The following is a 21,446-nucleotide window of genomic DNA, read 5'->3' as shown; positions in this document are numbered from 1 at the left end:
CTCCCTCATTTGAGTCTTCAGATGAGGCTCCAGCTCCAGCTGATAGTTTGGCTGTAATTTCATGAGAGAGACCTTGATCCAGAGACACCCAACTGAGCTGTGACCAGATTTCCTACCCACAGAAATGGTGAGATAATGTTTGTTGTTTTGAGCTGCAAAATTTTGGGGTCACTTGTTACACTATAAAAACATAAGTAATACGTTGTCTACATGAAGTAGGAATAACAGAACATATCCCATCCAGCACCTAGTAGCAGAGAGAGAGTATTCAGAAGGTGCTCAATACATGCTTATTAATATATACAAGTGGTAGACAACCAAAACATTTGTTGAATTGTTCTAGGAATTAAAATTTTCACGTTGCCTTAAAAGAAAATGAGTTCTTTTGGAGTGAAAGCAGACATACATAGACAGATATTTATTTATCTTTCATCTGGATTAATTGTTAAATACAGGTGTCTGTATTAATTTTTGCTTCTGAAGGGAGGGAGGGACAGAGGGGGACCTAAACAATTATTGCACATCAGGTTGGGTGAGGTGGCGCATGCTTGTAATCCCAGCATTTTGGTAGGCTGAGGTGGGCAGATCACTTGAGCTCAGGAGTTCAAGACTAGCCTGGGCAACATGGTGAAACCTCATCTCTACAAAAAAAAGTAAAAATTAGCCAGATGTGGTGGTACTCACCTGTAGTCCCAGCTACTCAGGAGTCTGAGGCAGGAAGATGGCTTGAGCCCCAGAGGATGAGGCTGCAATAAGCTGAGATGTCTCAAAAAACAAAATAAAACAAAACAAAACAAAACAAGAAAAATTATAGCACATCACATTAGGTAGAATATTGAAAATTATACCTGCAAAAGTAAATCACATTGAATTATGGATCAGAAGATCTGTTAGAGGAAGACAGCTAAGCCAATTTAGATGGACTTAATATTTTGATGAAGTTAAGTTCAAGGGTAGTCTTTATAACCTTTAGTCATAAGAATTTGCTGCTATTGCCATATATTTGGAGTATTCATGCAAAATATTTTCATCATGTTCCTTTCCGTTTTGGAGGGGCTGAGAGAATGCTGACATTATTGTATCTATCCTCTGAAATAAGATCATACACATAAGAGGTGGGAAAGCATAGTGGTTGATATAGGTCCTGGAGTCAGATGGGTAGGATGGTAATCTGGGCTCCATCATTCCACTTACTAATTTTGGGACCTTTGGCATATTGCTTAACCTGTCTGAGCTCCAGTTTCTTCCTAATTACAGCACCTAGTGGGAGGAATACACATACCATATAAAGGTATATCACAGTATTTGGCACTTAACTGAATGCTAGCTGTCATTAATTAGTCTTATTATTATTACAAGTACTAAACATTGTGCCTGGCACATAGTAGCAATAAATGTTTCCTGCCTTTTCTTTTTCCCCCGTTTCCTAAAATCTAGCCCATAATATTTTCTGAGTTCTATGTATTGATTGTATATATTTCTTCCAATTCAAGAAACATTTTGGTGCAGGAAATTTTTTTAATGCACTCCTTGTTTCAGCCTTCTCTAATTTCTCTTCTTATTCCTGAGGGGTTTAATGTTAGTGAAGTCTTCTGAGAGCTTTCAACATAATGCTTCAAGCAGTAGTTTGGATTCACCAGGTAACAGCAGATTTTTTCTGTAAGTTTAGAAATTCTCAGTAGCCAAATGAGCTAAAGGGGATATTTTTATCCTTTAGTTATTCTAGTTATGTAGGATTGAGTGCCATTTTGTATGTTCTCCATGAGTATCAAATTAGCAGGGAGGGCTATAGTTGTCTCAAATTGTGAGAGAAAAACTAGTGACATCAGTGCTTATCAACAGGATGGAATAGTGTAGGAAATTGACATAAGGGAAAGCAATGGGGAATTGTTTTCAACAAAATGCAGCAGGGCTAACCTACGTTAAAATAATCTTAAATTTTTCCTATTACCTTAAATGAAACTAATTTCAGTTTACCAAGTTTAACATTGCAATTATTAAAAAACTCAAAATAATTCTGGCTTTGTCAGCTTTTGCACTTAAAATAATTCAGTTAAAGGAGTAATTTTTTTTCCTCACCAGTTCAATGCCTGTGATCAAATTGAATTCATTACCCCGTTTCTAGGAAAGGATTAAGCATATCGAAGACATACAAATTAGAGTGTTGCCAAGGATTTGAGAAGTGTAAAAATTCTACAAGATCAGGTTTTCATGAAAGAGAATGGAGAGATTGTTTAGGATATTTAGCAGTCGAGAGGAGTTTAAATGCAGAATAAAGCTCATATAGGGAAATAGCACCTTGGGAGTTTCAATAGAATAAAGCTAATATAGGGAAATAGAACCTTGAAAGTGAAACCCTCTAAATTCAGTATTTTGTTTAAGTACCTTCAATTCTTCCCTAGTATGGAAATATTTTTGTTCATTTTTTTAAAATAGAAATCTTATCAGTGGTCAGGTTCAGGTGCCCAAAGATTATTTCTAAGTAAAGCCATTGGGAGTTCACATCTTTGTTAATTTATTCATTCATTCAACAAGTATTAATGAGTACCTACTATCTGCAATGCCCTGTCTTAGGCCCTGGGATATAGTGGTGAACAAAACAAGCTTGGGTTTTGGAAAGTGGTGCCTTTTATATTGAATCCCATTCCCCTTCTGTAGGAATATTTACAATGCCCATTTGCACATTAAAGGCTCAGAGAAGGCCTGCAGGAAAGAAACCTATTTACCCTTTCTGGACATATTTCCCAAACTTATTGAGGACAGAATGCTTTTATCATGAGACACCTTTTACATCCTCAAGGGATTTTTTAAAAAAATATACTATGGGAAATCTAGGTTAAGATGAAATTTGCTGCCTAGAAGGACAGAACGACATTGAATAGCAAGGTTAATATAACACTGCTTTAATTCATACTCATTGATTGCAGGGACTCCACTCAACAAAGAGGAAGTATGTTACCGCCTTGGTTTTGTCCAAGACACTTTCCATCCTGCATGTTTGCAATAGTCACATTTTTCCAGCTTGGGAAATAATACGAGTTTAATATGACAAGGAATATTTTCAGTTCGTTAAAAGTGTCCACTAGCTGTTTTCTACCTCCTTACCCTCCTTACCCTTTATGGCCCTCCATTTTGTAGAAATAGATAAAAATGTTGAATATGTGATTCAATAGGGTTCTTTTAAAAACATTCCAACAAATCTAAGTGATCTGAAAGAAGAGATCTCTGCCTTTTTTGTGAATTGCATGTCTTCATAAGGCTAAAATACCTGTCAGAAGTACATTAGTGCACTGCAAAAAATTAATACATGCAAAGTAACGTAAGCACATGATACTTTTAATTTTTCAGTGGTCCAGGGCACTGTTATCTGCTCTTTTCTGGGAAATCACTCATCATGTAGCTGTTGGGGAAAGGGACCACTTCAGCCCCTTTTCTGGGAGCAATCCAATGCAGTATGGATATTAATTAAATTTATTAAACAAATAACACAGCGACTCGGGGAAGCAGGGGTCCATCTGCCAGCTCTGCAGACAGATCTCTGCAGAGACGCGAGCTGAATGGTAGTTAAAGCGAAGTTGCCGAGCTCAGCAGATGGGCTCTTGTCTCCAGTGGGGGAGATTTGGTGGCGGTCCAGCAACTCTCTTTCCCCTCCAGGTTTTTGTTCCTTGCAACTGTGATTGAAGAAGCCCTTTTCTGTCTTTTCCCAGCCTTGTGTCTCTCTCCCCCACCCCACCCCCCTTTGTTTATGTGAGCAATGTTTAAATCTGAGTGATTTGTTAGAGAGGCGAGTCCCGGCTGATCTCATTTTGTGTATGTGCTGTAAAGCTCAAGCAGAAAATAATTAGGAAAATGTAATCCCATTGACTTTACACCCCACTTGTGTACATTGCAGCAGCTCAGCCTCATGCCCTGGAATAAAGTCTCTGAGCAGATACGAATTTAGTCAGCATCCCCATTCACTGCACTAGGAAGTTTATATTATTCTGATGTTTAGAGACTTATTATTTGTCAAATTATTCCTTAGATTGCTTTTAAACTTTTAAACTATGCAATTTAAGGATGCTTGTTTGTTTATCTCTAACATCTTCACATTCTGTTGGCAAGTGTCTAGGTACCTTAAATCCCAGTGTATCCTTCACTTGCCTTCAGGGATAAGATGTCATTGATGATGTTTGATCAGCATATTTGTGATTCGTTGTGTCTTTTAGAAACCCAATTCCCCACCTCCCAACCCACTTCTACCCCAAAAGGTGGTGAATTTGAAATCTTTTGGTAATGACGGACCACTTTGCTTTCAGTTGATTATTGCTTCTCAGCGTTTGGTACAATTTTCACAAAAGCCCACTTGGATGGAATTTAACACTAGGATGGTACAGTTATGGACATCACCCTGTCCCCCACCTATTCTCCCTACTTGAACCTTTGCAAAAATCATTTTGTAGAAGGACTTCTCATCTCTGGCTACGTATCCTCACTAGAGACTGATGCCTTTCCCAAGGGGAGCCACACAACCCTGCTAGGCAGATTGTGCACTCTATTGATGGCAAAGTTTTGGACTAAATAGATACCACCTTGGGCTCAGTCCTGAAATGCCCTTGCCTTGGAGAGATAGGTCTGGTTCCAGCCAACCTGACAGTGGAACATATTTGCAGAGACAAAGGCTCCTCTGTGGAATAGAAACTCCTCCAATCCCAGTATATTCTCCACCTCCCCACAAAACCCACCATTCTCTGCCAGCTGAGGTCTCAGCTTGTCACAGAACCCAAAGAGAAGAGTGCATGAATCTGGGATTATGATTCTCCCAAGGTGTATTGAATTTTATGGAAATGTGGAGGTCAGAGCTTTAATCCAGTTTGTAAGAAGAACCAACAAATGGATTCGTTTATTGAAGCACAAGGAAATCTTAGCCGCAAGCCTGTGTCCATCTGGGATGGTCAGTTCATTTCTGCTGCACATGAAGGTGTTCAGCCAAGTCCTTCCCTGATATTGGTCCTTGTTTGTGCTTTTGGAACCCAACTTGAAACCTGACTTTCATGGGGTTTAACCAGGAGATGAAATATTTTAGCTGCTGTCAGTCCCTGCCCCTCTCTGAGGTTCTAGCTCTCCCTCGGGCCACACTAATATTAATAATATAAAGGCTTTTGTTGTTATGGCAAATGGTTGGAATTAGGAGTAGATTTTTGTTTTTCATTAGAGCCCTGCCGAGAGTTATTGTGAACTTCAAAATTATCATTACACCCAATCCTTTATGGAACTGAAAAAAGCTCCACTCAAAAGACGGTCATGAAGTGGCTGGTGAAAAATGTTTGTTTATCAGCAAATCGTAGGTGAATTGCCAATTTATTTCTCTAATTTGTCGGAAGTGAAAATCTGCTGGGGTTGGGGGGAAGACTGCATTTTGAATTCATAGGTGATTTACCATGGTGTCTGTTCTGCCTTTCCTTCCACCCCGGTGTACCTGGACTAATTTTGTTCTCTGATTTAAATTGCAATCTAGTTGCTCTGGCATCTCAATTTAAGGGAAAATTGAACGTTGTTTTTCAAAGGGAATTGCAAGTGTTCTACTCTTGTCTGAAAACAGATTGTGGCTTCTTTCCCAAGGAGAAGCTTAGAAATTACATACAATTCTCAGGGTTTTATTCGTAGCAAAATGTTTTCTACCCTTTTGTCCACACATTAGTATAAATGAATAAAACAGAGAAAAATCCAGAAAACACCCCGACAGACAGTGTGTGCATATTTCTGATCAGCTTCCTGAGCCTGCCATTCTGCTGAACACATTTTGTTTACTCTAGGGCTTCCAATTGCTTTATTGCAGATTTTGTGGGCAGCATGACAATTTGAGACTAAATGCATAAAAAGGCTTTTGATTGGGAATAAAAGTTAACACTCATTTGTAAGGAACTGAAAAGTAGCTTTAAAAATAACAGTTTATTTTATTTTTATTCTTTTTATTTTTACTTTTAAAATACAGACAGGGTCTTGTTTTGTCACCCAGGCTGGAGTGCAGTGGCCCAGTCGTAGCTCACTACAGCCTCCAACTCCTAGGCTCAAGTGATCTCCTATTTCAGCCTCCCAAGTAGCTAGGACTGTAGGTGCACTACCACACCTGGCCAATTAAAAACTTTTTTTTTTTTTTTTTTTTTTTTGTAGAAACAGGGTCTCACTATGTTGCTCAGGTTGGTCTCAAACTCCCGTCCTCAAGCAATCCTCCCACTTCGGCCTCCCAAAGTCCTAGGATTACAGGCGTGAACCACCATACCTGGCCAGTTTATTTTTAAATTGTCTGATAAGGACAGGTATCTTTCACACATTGTTTTTATTTATTTGGCTTTGATGTCTCTTTCTTCCAGGATCTGAAATGCCAACGTTAAAAATATTCAGTCCAGAGCTTCCTCTGTTACTCCTAGCTCTCTCCCTTTTCTGATGAGCATTTTGCAATGCTCCCATGTTTGGGAATACCATCCCTACCCCTATGCTGCAACTGTGTCCAGAAGTAAATGTGTGACTTCTCAAAATATGTATTGTATTGTCTAGGAGAGGGACTGAAGAATGTGGTGTCTCTGAGCAAATTCAAGTGAGACCCAGGCCTGACTGTTTTTGACTGAAAATATTGATGTTTGACCTGTGCCTAAGGGAACATAGCCCAGCTGCTGAGATAAAAGGAAGGTTCATGGTCATTGTCATCTTTGAGGATCTCACACAGTCTGTTTCTAATGCTTCAGTCTGATTTCTGGGACCAAGTCTGGTATCTACTTTACATTACACCATGGAGCTTTGCACAATTATGGATAAGATAAACGTTGATTGATTGTCGATTAGATTTACATTTGTTTTCCAGGAGCCAAGCAAAATAATCCAGCACTCTGTGTCTTGGCCTCTGGCCATCTGAGTCTTCCCTGGTCCAGGAATTCCTAATCTTTGCAGTGCTTCAGAAAACTGTCTTCAGTTCTGCTAATCTAGCCTTCTGAGGTCAGGCTGACTGGAGGGCCTTCCAGAGGCCAGCGTGATTCTTTTGTTCTCATTTTACAGCAGATTTGAATTCAAATTCAGAGTCTTGCAGTGAGAAAGGAATTATTTCTAAGCCACGTAGTCCAACTCCCTCCTAGTCATGATGGGGGATATGCTACTTGTCCACTTGTGGACAGTAGAGTTCACCCCACATTATTGAAGTTTTACATTTTGTGAATTTTTCACTTTAGATGTTAGAAATGTATTTCTTATATTAATGAGTAAAATTTCAATCTAAGGAAACCCATAGTTTGTTTCTAGAGGTGATGATGATAAAATCACAATTCAGCTGGGTGTGGTGGCTCATGCCTGTAATCACAGCACTTTGGGAGGCCAGGGTGGGCGGATCACTTGAGGTCAGGAGTTTGAGATCAGCCTGGCCAACATGGTGAAACCCTGTCTGTAGTAAGATTACAAAAAAGTTAGCCAGGCGTGGTGATACGTGCCTATAGTCCCAGCCACTCAGGAGGCTGAGGCAGGAGAATCACTTGAACCCAGGAGGTGGAGGTTGCAGTGAGCTGAGGTTGTGCTGTAGCCTGGGCGACAGAGCAAGACTGCCTCAAAATAAATAAATAAAAATCACAATTTAGCTCACGTCTGTCACTATTTACTATACTATATGTCTTCAAATATACATGGATTTAATGAGAACTAGCTACTGTTGTTTGAGTACTTACTATGTGCTGGCCCCTGTGCTAAGCATTTGGCATACATTATGCCACTTAATCTTCACAACATATTGGTATTGTCAAAGATGAAGAAATTGATGTTAGAAGATGTTATATAATTTGCCCAAAGTCTGATCTAATGAACCTAAAGTCACATCTAATAGCCAGATTTGGATTTGAAATCAAGATAGCTAACTCTAAAACCCCTGCATTTAACCACTCTGCTATACTGATGCCCTGTATGTACTCATTTCTAATTTATAACTTACTTAGAGCCAAAAGGAAGTTGAGGTCTTCTCAAATAAAAGTGCACATAAAATAACATAGTTGAAAACTAAACTAAAAAGCTAAATCATATAGGAGCCCTTCACATTTTTGGAAACAAGAATCCTATCTCCTCTAAGTTTGTATTTTCCAAGTCAATATTGTTGGTTTCTTTAACTTTCTATCTATTGTTGGAAGAAGGCTGGGTTTGAGACCATGAACTCTTTGGGGGAAGTAGCCTTGTCTTATCACTGTAGCATTTCCAGTGCCTACTGGATGGTGTTAAGTAAATGCTGAAGAAATGAGCCGGAGAAGATGAAGGTAAATACATAGATTTGACTCGGGCTGCCATTGCTGAAGCAGGCCCACTCAGAGCAGGTTCTGGGTGAAACCGAATGGTGGCTGTGACTTGGGAACCCAAGACAAAAAGGGGCAGGGAAGGAGAAGAGTTAGAATAAGAGAATATTTCTCCTTCTTGTCTCTTCTCCACTGTGCACTATTTTCATTGTGTACATCACTGTAAGCCACCTTGAATCTCTTTTATTTATTATTTATTTTTTTGAGATGGGGTCTCACTATGTTGCCCAGGCTGGAGTACAGTGGCTATTCTCATACGTGATCAAAGCACACTACAGTAGCCCCAAACTCCTGGCCTCAAGCGATCCTCCCGCCTCAGCCTCCCAAGTAGCTGGGATTACAAGTGCACACCACTATGTCCACCTCTTGAATCCCTTTTAGAATGAGCAGGACATAAATAAATGCTTATGTATTTATACAGACACACAGACATACGCATAAAATAGACCAAACTGACCTGTTGGTTAAATCCTTTGTTGTCTGCTGAGATAGGTAAAGGAAGGGCGGTTTCACAATTAGGAAGAGGCTACTGATCGTCAGACTCATAGAAAAGGTAAAGAGGCACAAGCCAAGATGGTCGGGAAGGATGCACCTGTTGCTACTGTGGGAGCCATTCCTGCTGGTCTCAAATCGTGATCATCCCAGATGCCACGGTTTTTCGGCCTTTGCCATTCTGATCGTTTTCCTCTGTAACTTAAGATAGTTTCCCTTAAGACCATAATGCTGTATCTCAAAGACATGCAGAAAGGATAGAACTGTTCCTGTCTTATTTATTGCAAACAGTTTTACATATGTTATTAATGCACCTGGAGACTGTGTTTTTTAACAACCACAAACATCAGTCTGTGCATCATACTGACCTTGTAATCATCTAAAACCCCTAGTTCTCTTCAGAGATTCCCCACCCCACGTTTGTGCAGTTGACATTTTGCACCTAAATTTGGGACTTTATGTTAATCACTCCCACTTTATAGATGGAGAAGCAGGTTCAGGGAGGCTAAGAACCCTTCCCTCTCTTGACCTCCTACCTTTTCTCTACCTCCCTTGTGGTCCTGTCATTTTTTATTTGTTTGCATCCAATCCTCTGAGTTGTGCCTCTTCCTATGCTGGCTGATTTCGCTGTGGTCTTGACCAGATGGTACCAGGGCACTGAATGGTGGGGTCAAGGGGGATTTTCATGATGGTCTTCTCAGTGGTAATATCTCCAAAATATGATAAACCATCCAGTGGTTGTCTCCAATATGATCATTATGCTAAAATGACTGTCATCCTCTGCCATCTTCATACGCTGTTTTCATTCCCGGGAGGAGGGGAGAAGGCAGGAGAAACTACAATTTCATCAGAACCCGGCAGCCCAGTCATCACTGGGTGCCTTGGTATACACTTGTTTTGTTCTCCTCAGGGAACATCTGAGGGCGAGCTTAGTGGGTGGGCCCCTACTGTAGGGTGGCATTGGCTCCCATCTCTAACGACCAACTCTACTTGGCCATAGTCAGGATGCCCAAGTCAAGTGGTGGGGTTTTGTGATGTTAGAAAGGTTTACTGCAGAGGGGAGGGTGCAAATCACTCGTTTTCCAGCAGGAGACAGGGTTGGCTTACAGACGGCTCTTTCTGCTTTCAGTCAGGCTTCTGCATCCAAGAAGTCTCCCAGGTATCAGAACCTTCTGTTTATGAAGAAGGAAACATATAAGGAGGAGCCTGATGAAAAGGCTTCTTTCTTTGAACAGGTCACAGCACAAAGAAGAAATATTTCTTTCCTATAAGCCCTTTCCTATAAGCCCATGGAGACCAAGGCTGCTGTTCCTTTGCTGGGAATAAGCATTTGCTGTTCCTCAGGGAACAAGAAGGTCTTGACTTGAATCATGGGTACCTGGTGCTTTTCCGTCTCTGACAACTCTGTCCTTGTAGCCCTTACCAGGTCACTGAGGTACAAAGACAAGTTTTGGTTCAGTTCCTCAGAACTTCACTTCTTTTATTTATTGTCTATTTATTTAAATTGACAACTAAAAATTGTGCACCTTTATTTGTACAACATGTTGTTTTGAAATCGGAACTTCATTACTTCTAATATTCATCAATATTCATTCATTCATTAATCAAATATATGTTGAGTGCCTTCCAGGATCAGAGCATATCATAAAACAAAAACAAGGACAACGGGTCCCTGCCCTTGGAGAATCCCTGTCTGGAAAATAAGACAGATATTAAACAAACACATTGACAATTATATAATTAGAAAACGTGGTAAGTGATGAGAGAGAGGATGGACAGGGAGACCTCAACTAGTCTGGTGGTTACATGGAAATCCAAGTAATCCCACCCCTGAATATGGACATCCAGATGTGGGGTGGGGGTTGGGGTGGAGTGAGGGATCAGTGTGGGTGGACAGTAGGGAACAAGCCATTGAATCATGTGGTAATAACTATTTGTAAAGATAACCTTTGAAGAGATGAATTTTTTATTTAATGATCTTCTGTAGTGCTTAAATATTTTATCAAGTGCATATATCACTTTTATAATAAAGAGATATTACAATAAAAGTGAAGAAGATAATGTGTCGTATCGTCTTGCTCCTGTCAGAAAGTTCATTAGTTGGTTGACTCTTTTGAGATGCCTATCTTTATCTATATTTCATCATAAAGTTTATGGGACAAAGGAAATATCCTTGTGGTCTTCCCATTAAAAAAATGTAGATGTGGGCCGGGTGCAGTGGCTCACGCCTGTAATCCCAGCACTTTGGGAGGCCGAGGAGGGCAGATCACGAGGTCAGGAGATCGAGACCATCCTGGCTAACATGGTGAAACCCCGTCTCTACTAAAAATACAAAAAAAAAAAAAAAAAAAAAATTATCCAGGGTTGGTGGTGGGTGCCTGCAGTCCCAGCTACTCAGGAGGCTGAGGCAGGAGAATGGCATGAACCCAGGAAGAGGAGGTTGCAGTGAGCCAAGATCGTGCCACTGCACTCCAGCCTGGGCGACAGTGCGATACTCCCTCTCAAAAATAAATAAATAAATAAATAAATAAGTAAATAAATAAATAAATAAATGTAGATGTGGAATGGAAAAAATATGCAAATATTTGTGGAATGTTGAATGATCAGCCAGTATATCGTCTAACAGTGTTTATAGACTAGAAACAGGCATTTTAGGTAGTTGCCATGTTGTTTTCTGCATATAATTTCAGCCATTTGGAAAGCAGCAGGAAGAACATGTTTCCCATTGATATGTGGCCTTTGTCTTTTGCTGTTAAATTATAAACCTCAAAAGAATATTGTGTTTTCTGGGCATGGCGGCTCACTCCTGTAATCCCAGCACTCTGGGAGTTCAAGGAGGGCAGATTGCCTGAGCTCAGGAGTTTGAGCCCAGCCTGGGCAACATGGTGAAATCCCATTAAAAAAATATTGCCAGGCTTGGTGGCACGTGCCTGTCGTTCCATATCCTTGATCACTTGAGCCCAGAGGCAGAGTTGCAGTGAGTGGCGATAGTGCCACTGCACTCCAGCCTGGGCAACAGAGCAAGACTCTGTCAAAAAAAAAAAAGAAAGGAAGGAAAGAAAGAAAAGGATATTGTGTTTGGCCACATGTAACAGGCACTTGACTTCAGTGACTAGATTGAATAGAGTCTACTTTTTCCCACAGCCAGGGCTCATCCTGGATGGTTCCAGACCCTTTCTATCTTTCCTCTCTGCTGTCCTCTTCCTATGATGTTGCCTTCATGCCTGTTGCTTCATAGTCACAAGATGGCTGCTCTTAGTCTCACCTCAGAATTCCAGACCAGCAAAGGAGGGAGGGGTGGGGCCTATATTGGTGAAACAAAAGCTGTCCCTGAAGTCCCCAGCAGATTTTTACTTGCTTTTCATGGTCAAACAGGCATTGTTATCATAGGCGATGTCAGCTCCATGAGGATTATTACCCCTGAAGACCTTCCAGGGGATAAGATGGTGAAGGTGGAGACAGTGATACTGATGATCTTGAACCTGTGTAGGCCGAGGCTCATGTGTGTGTTTGTGTCTTCGTTTTTTACAAAAAACTTCAAAAAGCTAAAACAAAATTTTAGGTAGAAATAAGGATATAGTCCTTATTCTTTTTGTACAGCTGTACAATGTGTTTGTGTTTTAAGCTAAGTGCTATTACAAAAGAGTCAAAAAGTTTTAAAATGTTAAAAAGTTTATACAATAAAAAATTACAATAAGCTGAGGTGAATTTATTATTGAAGACATACATATTTAAATGTTTTAAAAATATATTTAGCGTAGTCTAAGTGTACAGTTTTCTAAAGACTGCAGTAGTGTACAGCGATGTCCTAGGGCTTCATATTCACTCACCACTCACTCACTGACTCGCCCAGAGCAACTTCCAGTCCTGCAGGCTTCATGGTAAGTGCCCCATACAGGTGTACCAGTTTAAATCTTTTATACCGTGTCTTAACTGTACCTTTTTTAAATCTTTAGGTATGTTTAGATACATACATCCTTACCATTGTGTTACAATTGCCTACAGTATTCAGTACAGTAACATACTATACAGGTTTGTAGCCTAGGAGCAATAGAGAGCCTATGTGTGTAGTAGGCTACACCATCTAGGTTTATGTAAATGCATTCTATCAGGTTCGCACAACAGTGAAATTGCCCAGTGATGCATTTCTTAGCACGTACCCCCACCATTAAGTGGCACATGACTGTTACCTTCAATCTGTGGCTTTTAAAAATGGCATCATTTAAAAGGCACTGGTCTAGGCTGGGCGCAGTGGCTTATGCCTGTAATCTCCACACTTTGGGAGGCTGAGGTGGGAGGACTGCTTGAGGCTAAGAGTTTGAGACCAAATGGGCAACATAGTGAGACCTCTGTCTCCACAAAAAAATAGAAAAATAAAAAATTAACCAGGTGTGGGGACGTGTGCCTGTACGTGCCTGTAGTCCTAGCTACTTGGGAAGCTGAGGCAGGAGGATCCCTTGAGCCCAGAAGGTTGAGGCTGCCTTGAGCTATGATTGGCCATTGCACTCCAGCCTGGGCGACAGAATGAGACCCTGTCTGTAAAAATAAATAAATAATAAAACCACTGGTTTATATATTTCGGAGTAGATAATAAACAATGTATGACCTATTTATCAAGGGCCATCCTGTCCAAGTGGGGATGCTACTGTCTAAAGAGGAATGCCTCCCTTCCCTTAGGATATCCCAGGTGCCACTGTGAGAGTGTCAATCAAGCCATAGATTATATTCTATTAACAATTTCTCTCTTAGTTTTGATACTAAAAAAATCAGCCTGAGTAGAAGTTCTAGTACTTCCTTCTTGCCTCCCATGCTCCTCATCAAGGGGTTGTTCTGCATAGCTCCTTGATGTACATCACACACTTTGAAGATCACTGTTGAGAGAACAGGAAGATTATCTGGGGACCTGGGGATACTTATTACATATTAAAGGTAAACAAAGTAAAGCACCGTTAAAAATGTAGGTGAAGGAGAAGTGACTGATTCTTCAACTATGGAGACTGTGAAGAGTTTCCTTCATTTGTTCATTCATGAATTGAGCAATTCCTGCCAGGTGCTGTACTATATACTGGAAACAAAAAGATAACTCACTTAGTCCCTGCCTGTGGGGAGCACCCAGCTTAATGAGGAAGACTGAAATGAAAATGAGAAATTGCAAAATGGTATGTGGGGAGAGGTAGTACAAAACGTTCAGAGGCCCTCACCTTCTGCATGTCTTTGTCACTTCTTAATTGGATTTAATCCAACCCCTGCTTTTAATTGCTACTCTTCCCAAACAACCCCCACTCACTCCCCATTCTTACTGCAGTCTTTTTTTTCATACCCTTATCAATGTATAACATTCTATATAATCTAGTTTTAAAAATATTTATTTGTACTATCTTCACCCACAAAAATGTCAGCTTCCTAAGGGAAGGGATATTTGTGCCTGTTTTGTTCACTGGTGTTTCCCAACCCCAGGAGCAGTTTGCTGAAAGAATGAGTGAAGGAGAGCATGTCTGATTATTAGAGGTTGTAGACAGAGAGGGGAGAATGATCAGGGAGCATGTGATTAAGAAGGTGACACTTGAGCTGGGTCTTACAGGGTGAGTTGAAATTTTAAGGGGGAAAGGCATGCTGTGCAGAAGGTTCAGCACATGCAAAGCATGGAGGTAAGAAGAAGCCCAATGTGTTCAACCTAAGTGTAAAATGTGCCTTCTTCAACCCGGCTTCGTAACCTCCAAGCTATGCATTGTTGCTTCAGGGTGCAGGTCTACTGTGCTTATATCTTTGTTAGTGAAGCATAGCTATTTTCTTAACACAGGTAAGAACAATTTGAATTCCGGAAAGACACAAGATGTATGTTTTTTCTTAGTCTCCAGTGCCTAATGACTAATTTAAGCTAGCAAAATCATTTATGAAGGTGACTCAGCCATCTATCTAATGAGCTCAGTAGTAGACTGTTCTCTTATTATTTTGTTTGTTCATTCAAATTAACCTTAAAAAAGCCTACATGTACTCATTTAAATACTGACATCATACAGAGGGTAGGAAAAAGTGACATTTAATTTAATTTTAGTTGCTCCTCTTTGTGATGGCAGTTTAGGTACAATAGGCATAATTTATGTATCACAGATCTAAAATAATTTTTAAAATTTCTAGCTTCAGGTAAATATATAAATTTTATAATAAAAATGAATTGTAAAAATCAATGAAATGCTCATTTGAGTCATACCACCATTTGAGATATCCCAACCCAGATGAGTTAAAATTCTTTCTGGAGCTTAAATCAAGCATTTTGGGAAATGGCACTAATTTTTCTCAGGCTCATTCAGGATAATGTTACAGCAGATTAATACTCTGTGATCCAAAAAGCCCAAACCATCTGATATTCCTAAAAGTCCTGGGCGTAAAAGCCTGGGCTGTAAGTTTGATTCTTATATCTTTCTCTTAGCTTCACACAATTCCCTGTTCCTAGCCTGGCTCCAACACTAACTAGATCTTATTTGCATGTTGACTTTTGGTCTCACAATGGACTAAGTGAAATAAGGTGAATTGTTTATACAAATTCATCACCGCTCCCAAAAAAGAAAGCATCTTCCCCACCTCCCATGTAAACACATGTTTGGTGACAAATTCAGCAACTGCTCTTAGAGAGGAATTAACATCAGAAAATTTGAAAATTTATATCATGTGCTAGACTTTGACCTTTGTTTACTTAAACATTGTTCAACCTAAGTGTAAAACACACTGCTGGGACCCTTTTAATTTTTTTTTTGTTAGATTTTTAATTCAACTATAAAGACAATTCAAGTAAGAAACTTCAGTATGTCGATTTTGTTCTTTGAGTCATTGCACTGTAATTAGCTGAGTTGAGTTTTAAATGCAGTGCAAGAACATCTTTCTTGTCTGTTTATGTCAGAAAAAAATGGCTAATGAGTACTTATCAAAAAGATGAACAGTTTTTCATTAGATTAAGTAAAATCAAAACAGATTTATAATGTACTATTATGTTTCAGCTTGGAATACATTGAGTAAAATAGCTAATATCTTCACAGCTTCCTGAGAATTTATTTGCATGGCAGGATCCACCTCCCCCGCCCCTTCCCTCACACACTTAGACTTCAGGAAAGTGCCCATTTGTGGCAATTTTCTTTGTGGCATCAAGGCACATTCCCAAAGGGTTTGGAATGGCTTTAATATTATTTGTAAAATCTGAATATCTATGAAGCAGATGACAACATTGATTTTCCTTGGGTTTTGCCCGTGTGCTTTGCTACAGTTCTTTAAAATAGTTTTAAAAAATGACTTCCTTCTACTTCCTCATGGTGATGTGTCAGAATGCCACCTGGTACTCAGTGTCATGCAGAGCTTTCTTTATTTTGAAATTTTTATATGTGTTCAAGCGGATGAACATTAGCTTATGTATTACCAAAAGATGAAGATGATGAAGGCTGATTCCTTAGGAAAGTTTACGGTAAAAATAGACATTTAAGAAGCTTCTCATTTTAAATGTCACTTGGATGGCAGGTTATTTTCAGGTCATCAGGGACTCTTACTTCCTCTTCCACTATGTGAAAGTTAAAGTCCATCTTCATCCCAGTGTCTACTTGTAGTTATACAAATATGTGCACATCCACAAAGCAACTGATACGACAAGGCTTTATGTGGGTAAAGAAGAATCTTGTCTTTAAGTTTTTTGAGTTTGCAGTAGAGTGAATGAACAAGAGATAAATTTCCTGTATATAAAAAATGAAAAGTAAACTGCTCTGGACACTAGAGACTTAATTTAGTGTAATCATATTACTTTTGTCCACATATCAGATTTTTGGGGAAAACATTTTCATTGAAGTATAACACATTCATACATGTAAGAAGCTTGATGAATTTGAACAAATTTTGCAATGCAACATGCCTGTGTAACATCCCCCAATGTAGAATATTAATAGCGCTACAGAAGCCTTTATGCCCCTTTTAATCATTATCCTTCACTCAAAAGTAACCAACATTCTGATTTCTGTCACTACAGATTACTTCTGATGTTTGGAACTTAATATAAATGGAATCATACAATGGGTACTTCTTTGTGTTTAGCTCCTTTCTCTCAAAATTATGTCTGTGAGATTTATTAATGTGATTCTTTGTAGCAGAAAGTCATTATTTTTCATTGTTGTATAGTATTCTATTATATGAATACAACACTATTTATTTATTCATTCATTCATTCATTCTACTAATAATGAATATTTGTATTGTTTCCAGTCTGGGGTAATTATAAACAATGCTGCTGTGGGTATTCTTGTCTGTGTCTTTTAGTGCACATATGTGTGTATTTCTGTTGTTTCTATATCAAGGAGTGGAATTGCTGGGTCATAGGCTATGCATTTGTACAATTTTAGTAGATACTGCCAAATAGGATTCTAAATTGTAGATACCAACTCATATTCCCACCAACAGAGTGTTGAAGTTCTAGTTGCTCTATATCCTCACCAACACTTAATAACATTTTACTCATTCTGAGGGGATTAAAAAGTTAGTCATTGTGGTTTTAATTTGCATTATTTTGATGACTAATGATGTTTTTCACATTTGATTGTATTTATTGGTCATTTGGATATCCTCTTTCATTAAGTGCCTATTCAAGTCTTTTGCTTGTTTCTTTTAAAGTTGGTTTGCCTTTCATTTTTCTCATTGATTTGTAGGAGTTTTCTATACATTTTGGATATGAGCTGTTTGTTGGACATTTGTATTTCATAGCTTTATAGTCTCTTGATAAACATAAATTCTTAATTTTAAAGAAGTTAGATTTATCAATCTTTTATGGTAAGCCATTTTTAAAAATTGACAAATACAAATTGTGTTTATTTATGTTGTACAACATGATGTTTTGAAATATGTATACATTGTAGAATGACTACCTTGAGCTAATTAACATGTATTACTTCACATACTTATTCTTTTGTAGTGAGAACCACAAAATGAGGCTTCATATTTTTTCAATTTTTTAATTTCAAAATTTGTTTCAATTTTTTTGTGGTGAGAACCACTTAAAATCTACTCTCTTAGCAATTTTAATAATATAATACATTGTTATTAAGTGTAGTCATCATATTGTACAGGAGATCTCTTGAACTTATTCTTACTATCTAACTGAAATTTTGTATCCTTTGACCAACATCTCCCAACCCCTCTACTGTGATTTTTGTGTCTTATATGAAGAGATTACTTTGCTCACTTCAATGTTAAGAATATGTCCTGTGTTACTTTCAAAAGCTATATTGTTTTTCCTTTTACATTTAGACCTGTAATGCATGTAGAATTGTGTTTTTTTGGCATACTTTGAGGTGTGATAAAATTTCATTAAAATATTAATTATTAAAAATGTAGTATTTTCCACCACTGCATTCTAATGGCACTTGTTTCATAAATTAGGGAGTCTTACATGAATGAGTCTGTTTACTAGACTCTCTATTTTGTTTCATTGATATGTTTTTCTATCATGTGCCAATATCACTATTTTAATTGTCCTACATTTTGTAATAAATCTTGATATTTGGTAATGTAAGTTCTTTAACTTTGTTCTTTTTCATTTTTGTTTTGACTATTCTAAATCTTTTGCCTTTCCATGTAAAATTTAGGATACATTTATTAATTTTTATAGATGGTAGCTGGGATTTTGACAGGGATTACATTGAACCTATAGATCAATAGGAGAGAACCAGCATCTTCACAATACATGGACACGGTATATTCTTTCATCTATGCAGATCTTCTTTAATTTCTCTCAGCAGTGTTTTGTAGTTTTTAGTACAGCTCCTGTACATTTTTTGGTTTATTTCTAGGTATCTGGTGTTTTGATGCTAAATATTCTCAGATATTATTATTCTTTTCATTATCCTAATGCAAATTGTTTTGTTTTAAAATGTCGTTTTCCAGTTTTTTCATGTTAGTATATATAAATACAGTTGATTTTTAACTATGATGTCTGCATCCAGTGACTTTGATAAATTCACTTCTTAATTTTTTTATTTCATTTTATTTTATTTTTTTGAGACAGAGTTTCACTCTTGTTGCCCAGGCTGGAGTGCAATGGCGCCATCTCGGCTCACTGCAACCTCACATGCTATTCTGTGATAGCAGTTTCTATCTCAACCTTTATATTTTGCTATAAAACAAATGATAGCAAGTGGCTCTTTAAGGAATGATTTTCATTTGGAGAGATTCAAATATATTTAATGGGCACCCAGTAATTTGGATTTTCTACTTTTGTGTGTGTCAGTTTTGGTAAGTTAGTATTTTGAAAAACAAATTTGTCCATCTCATCTAAATTATACAATTTATTCTCTAAAGTTATTCATAATATCTCTTACTTTTTTTTTTTTAAGACAGGAATTCACCCTGTCACCCAGGCTGGAGTACATTGGCAGGATCACGGCTCACTGCAGCCTCAATCTCCTGGGCTCAAGTGATCTTCCCACCTCAGCCTCCTGAGTAGCTGGGACTACAGGAGTGTGCCCAGCTAATTATCGTATTTTTTTTTTGTTATACTTTAAGTTCTAGGGTTCATGTGCACAATGTGCAGGTTTGTTACATGTGTATACATGTGCCATGTTGGTTTGCTGCACTCATTAACTCATGATTTACATTAGGTATTTCTCCTAATGCTATCCCTCCCCCACCCCCCCACTCCACGCCCGGCTAATTTTTGTATTTTTTGTAGAGACAGGGTCTCCCTGTGTTGCCCAGGCTGGTCTTGAACTCCTGGGCTCAAGCGATCCACCTGCTTTGTGAGGCCTCCCAAAGTGCTGGGACTACAGGCACGAGCCACTTCGTCCAGCCTCTTATTTTTCTAATGCCTTTAAGATCATTATTACTGTCTTATGTTAATAAAGATAATATATCATATATATTTCTTATATATTTATTTTTATATTAGTAAATTGTGCCCTTTGTTTTTTCTTTATAGTGTTACTGGACTTTTATCAGTTCTATTCATTTTTGTTCAAAGGACCAACTTTTGGCTTTGCTGTGTTCCTCATTAGAGATTGGCAATATATGGCTAATGAGTCAAATCTAACCCACAATCTGTTTTTGTGAATATAGTTTTATTGGGACATAGCCACATCTATTCATATATGTATTATCTGTGTCTGTTTTTGCACTACAATGGCAGAGTTGAATAGCGGTGACAGATTTTATGATCAACAAAGTCTAAAATATTTACTATTTGTCTCTTTACAGAAAAAGATTGCCTACTTCTCTGCTGTGTTATATATATTTTTTCTATTTCATTGATTGATTTTTGTCCTGATCCTTATCATTGCTCTTTTATACTTCCTTTGAGTTTAATTTGCTATTTTCTTTCAGGCTTCTTGCTTGAGATTGATCCTTAGATCATTGATTTCCATCCTTAGATTTTTATTCAACCATTATGTGTTCTCTGAGCGCAGATTAACTGCATTCTATAAATTTTTATACTCATATTTTCATTATCATTGTTTAAAATTTTTTTCTTATTTTCATTTTAATTTCTTATTTAGTTCATAGATTATTTACATCTTCATCTGTTTGTGTTGCTATAAAGGAATACCTGAGCTGGGTAATTTGTAAAGAAAAGAGGTTTATTTGGTTCATGGATCTCAGGCTGTACAAGAATCATGGAGCCAGCACGTGCTTTTGGTGAGGTCTACAGGCTACTTCCACTCATGGCAGAAAGGGAAGGGGAGCTGATGTGTGCAGAGATCGCTTGGTGAGAGAGCAAGAGAGAGAGGGGAGGGAGGTGTCAGACTCTTTTGAAAAACCAGCTCTAGAGGGAACTAATGGGGTGCTAATAGAACAAGAACTCACTCATTATCTCAAGGAGGGCACCAAGCCATTCATGAGGGATCTGACCACATGACCTGAACACCTCCCATTAGGCTCCACCTCCAACATAGGGGATCAAATTTCAATATGAAATTTGGAGGGGACAAATAGCATGGCTATATTGATTGATTTTCAGGCATTTGGGGATTAAATTCTTTTTTGCTATTGATTTTTAGATTAATTCCACAGTGGAATTAATTTTTAGATTAATTCCACAGTATGTGGGAACATACTGTGTTTGATTTTAATTCTTTGAAATTTGTTTAGACTTGCTTTTGGCCCAATATGTATTTTATTTTGGTAACTGTTCTAAATGTGATGGAAAATAATGCGTATTCCACAACTGTTGGATGTTGTGTTATATTGTTCTAATTTTCTGTATTTTATTTTCTGCATGTTCTTTCAGCTGAGAGAGGTGTGTTAAAGCTGCCCACTGTGGCTGGGAATTCATCTATTACACCTTTTATTTTTGTTAGTTTTTGTTTCATATATATTTTCTGCTATGTTATAAGAACTTCATGTTGAATTGATCATTTATCTTGATCAACATCTCTCTTTTAGATGTAGTAATATTTTTTGCCTTAACATCTATTTTGTCTTCCATTAGTATATCTACAGCAGCTTTTTTTCTTGCTAACATTTGTATGGTGTCTACCCTTTTACTCCCGACTTTTCTGCATCCTTATATTTAATAAGCTGTGGTCTCTTATAAGTGGCACATAGTTGGGTTTAAAAAAATTCCTTTCTGACAATCTTTGCCCTTTATTTGGAATATTTGATAATAATGGAATTATTGCTATTTTTATTCAAATT

This window comes from Gorilla gorilla, chromosome 9 (assembly GCF_029281585.2).
Source record: "Gorilla gorilla gorilla isolate KB3781 chromosome 9, NHGRI_mGorGor1-v2.1_pri, whole genome shotgun sequence".
NCBI lineage: Eukaryota > Metazoa > Chordata > Mammalia > Primates > Hominidae > Gorilla > Gorilla gorilla.
This window is presented reverse-complemented; position numbering follows the sequence as displayed.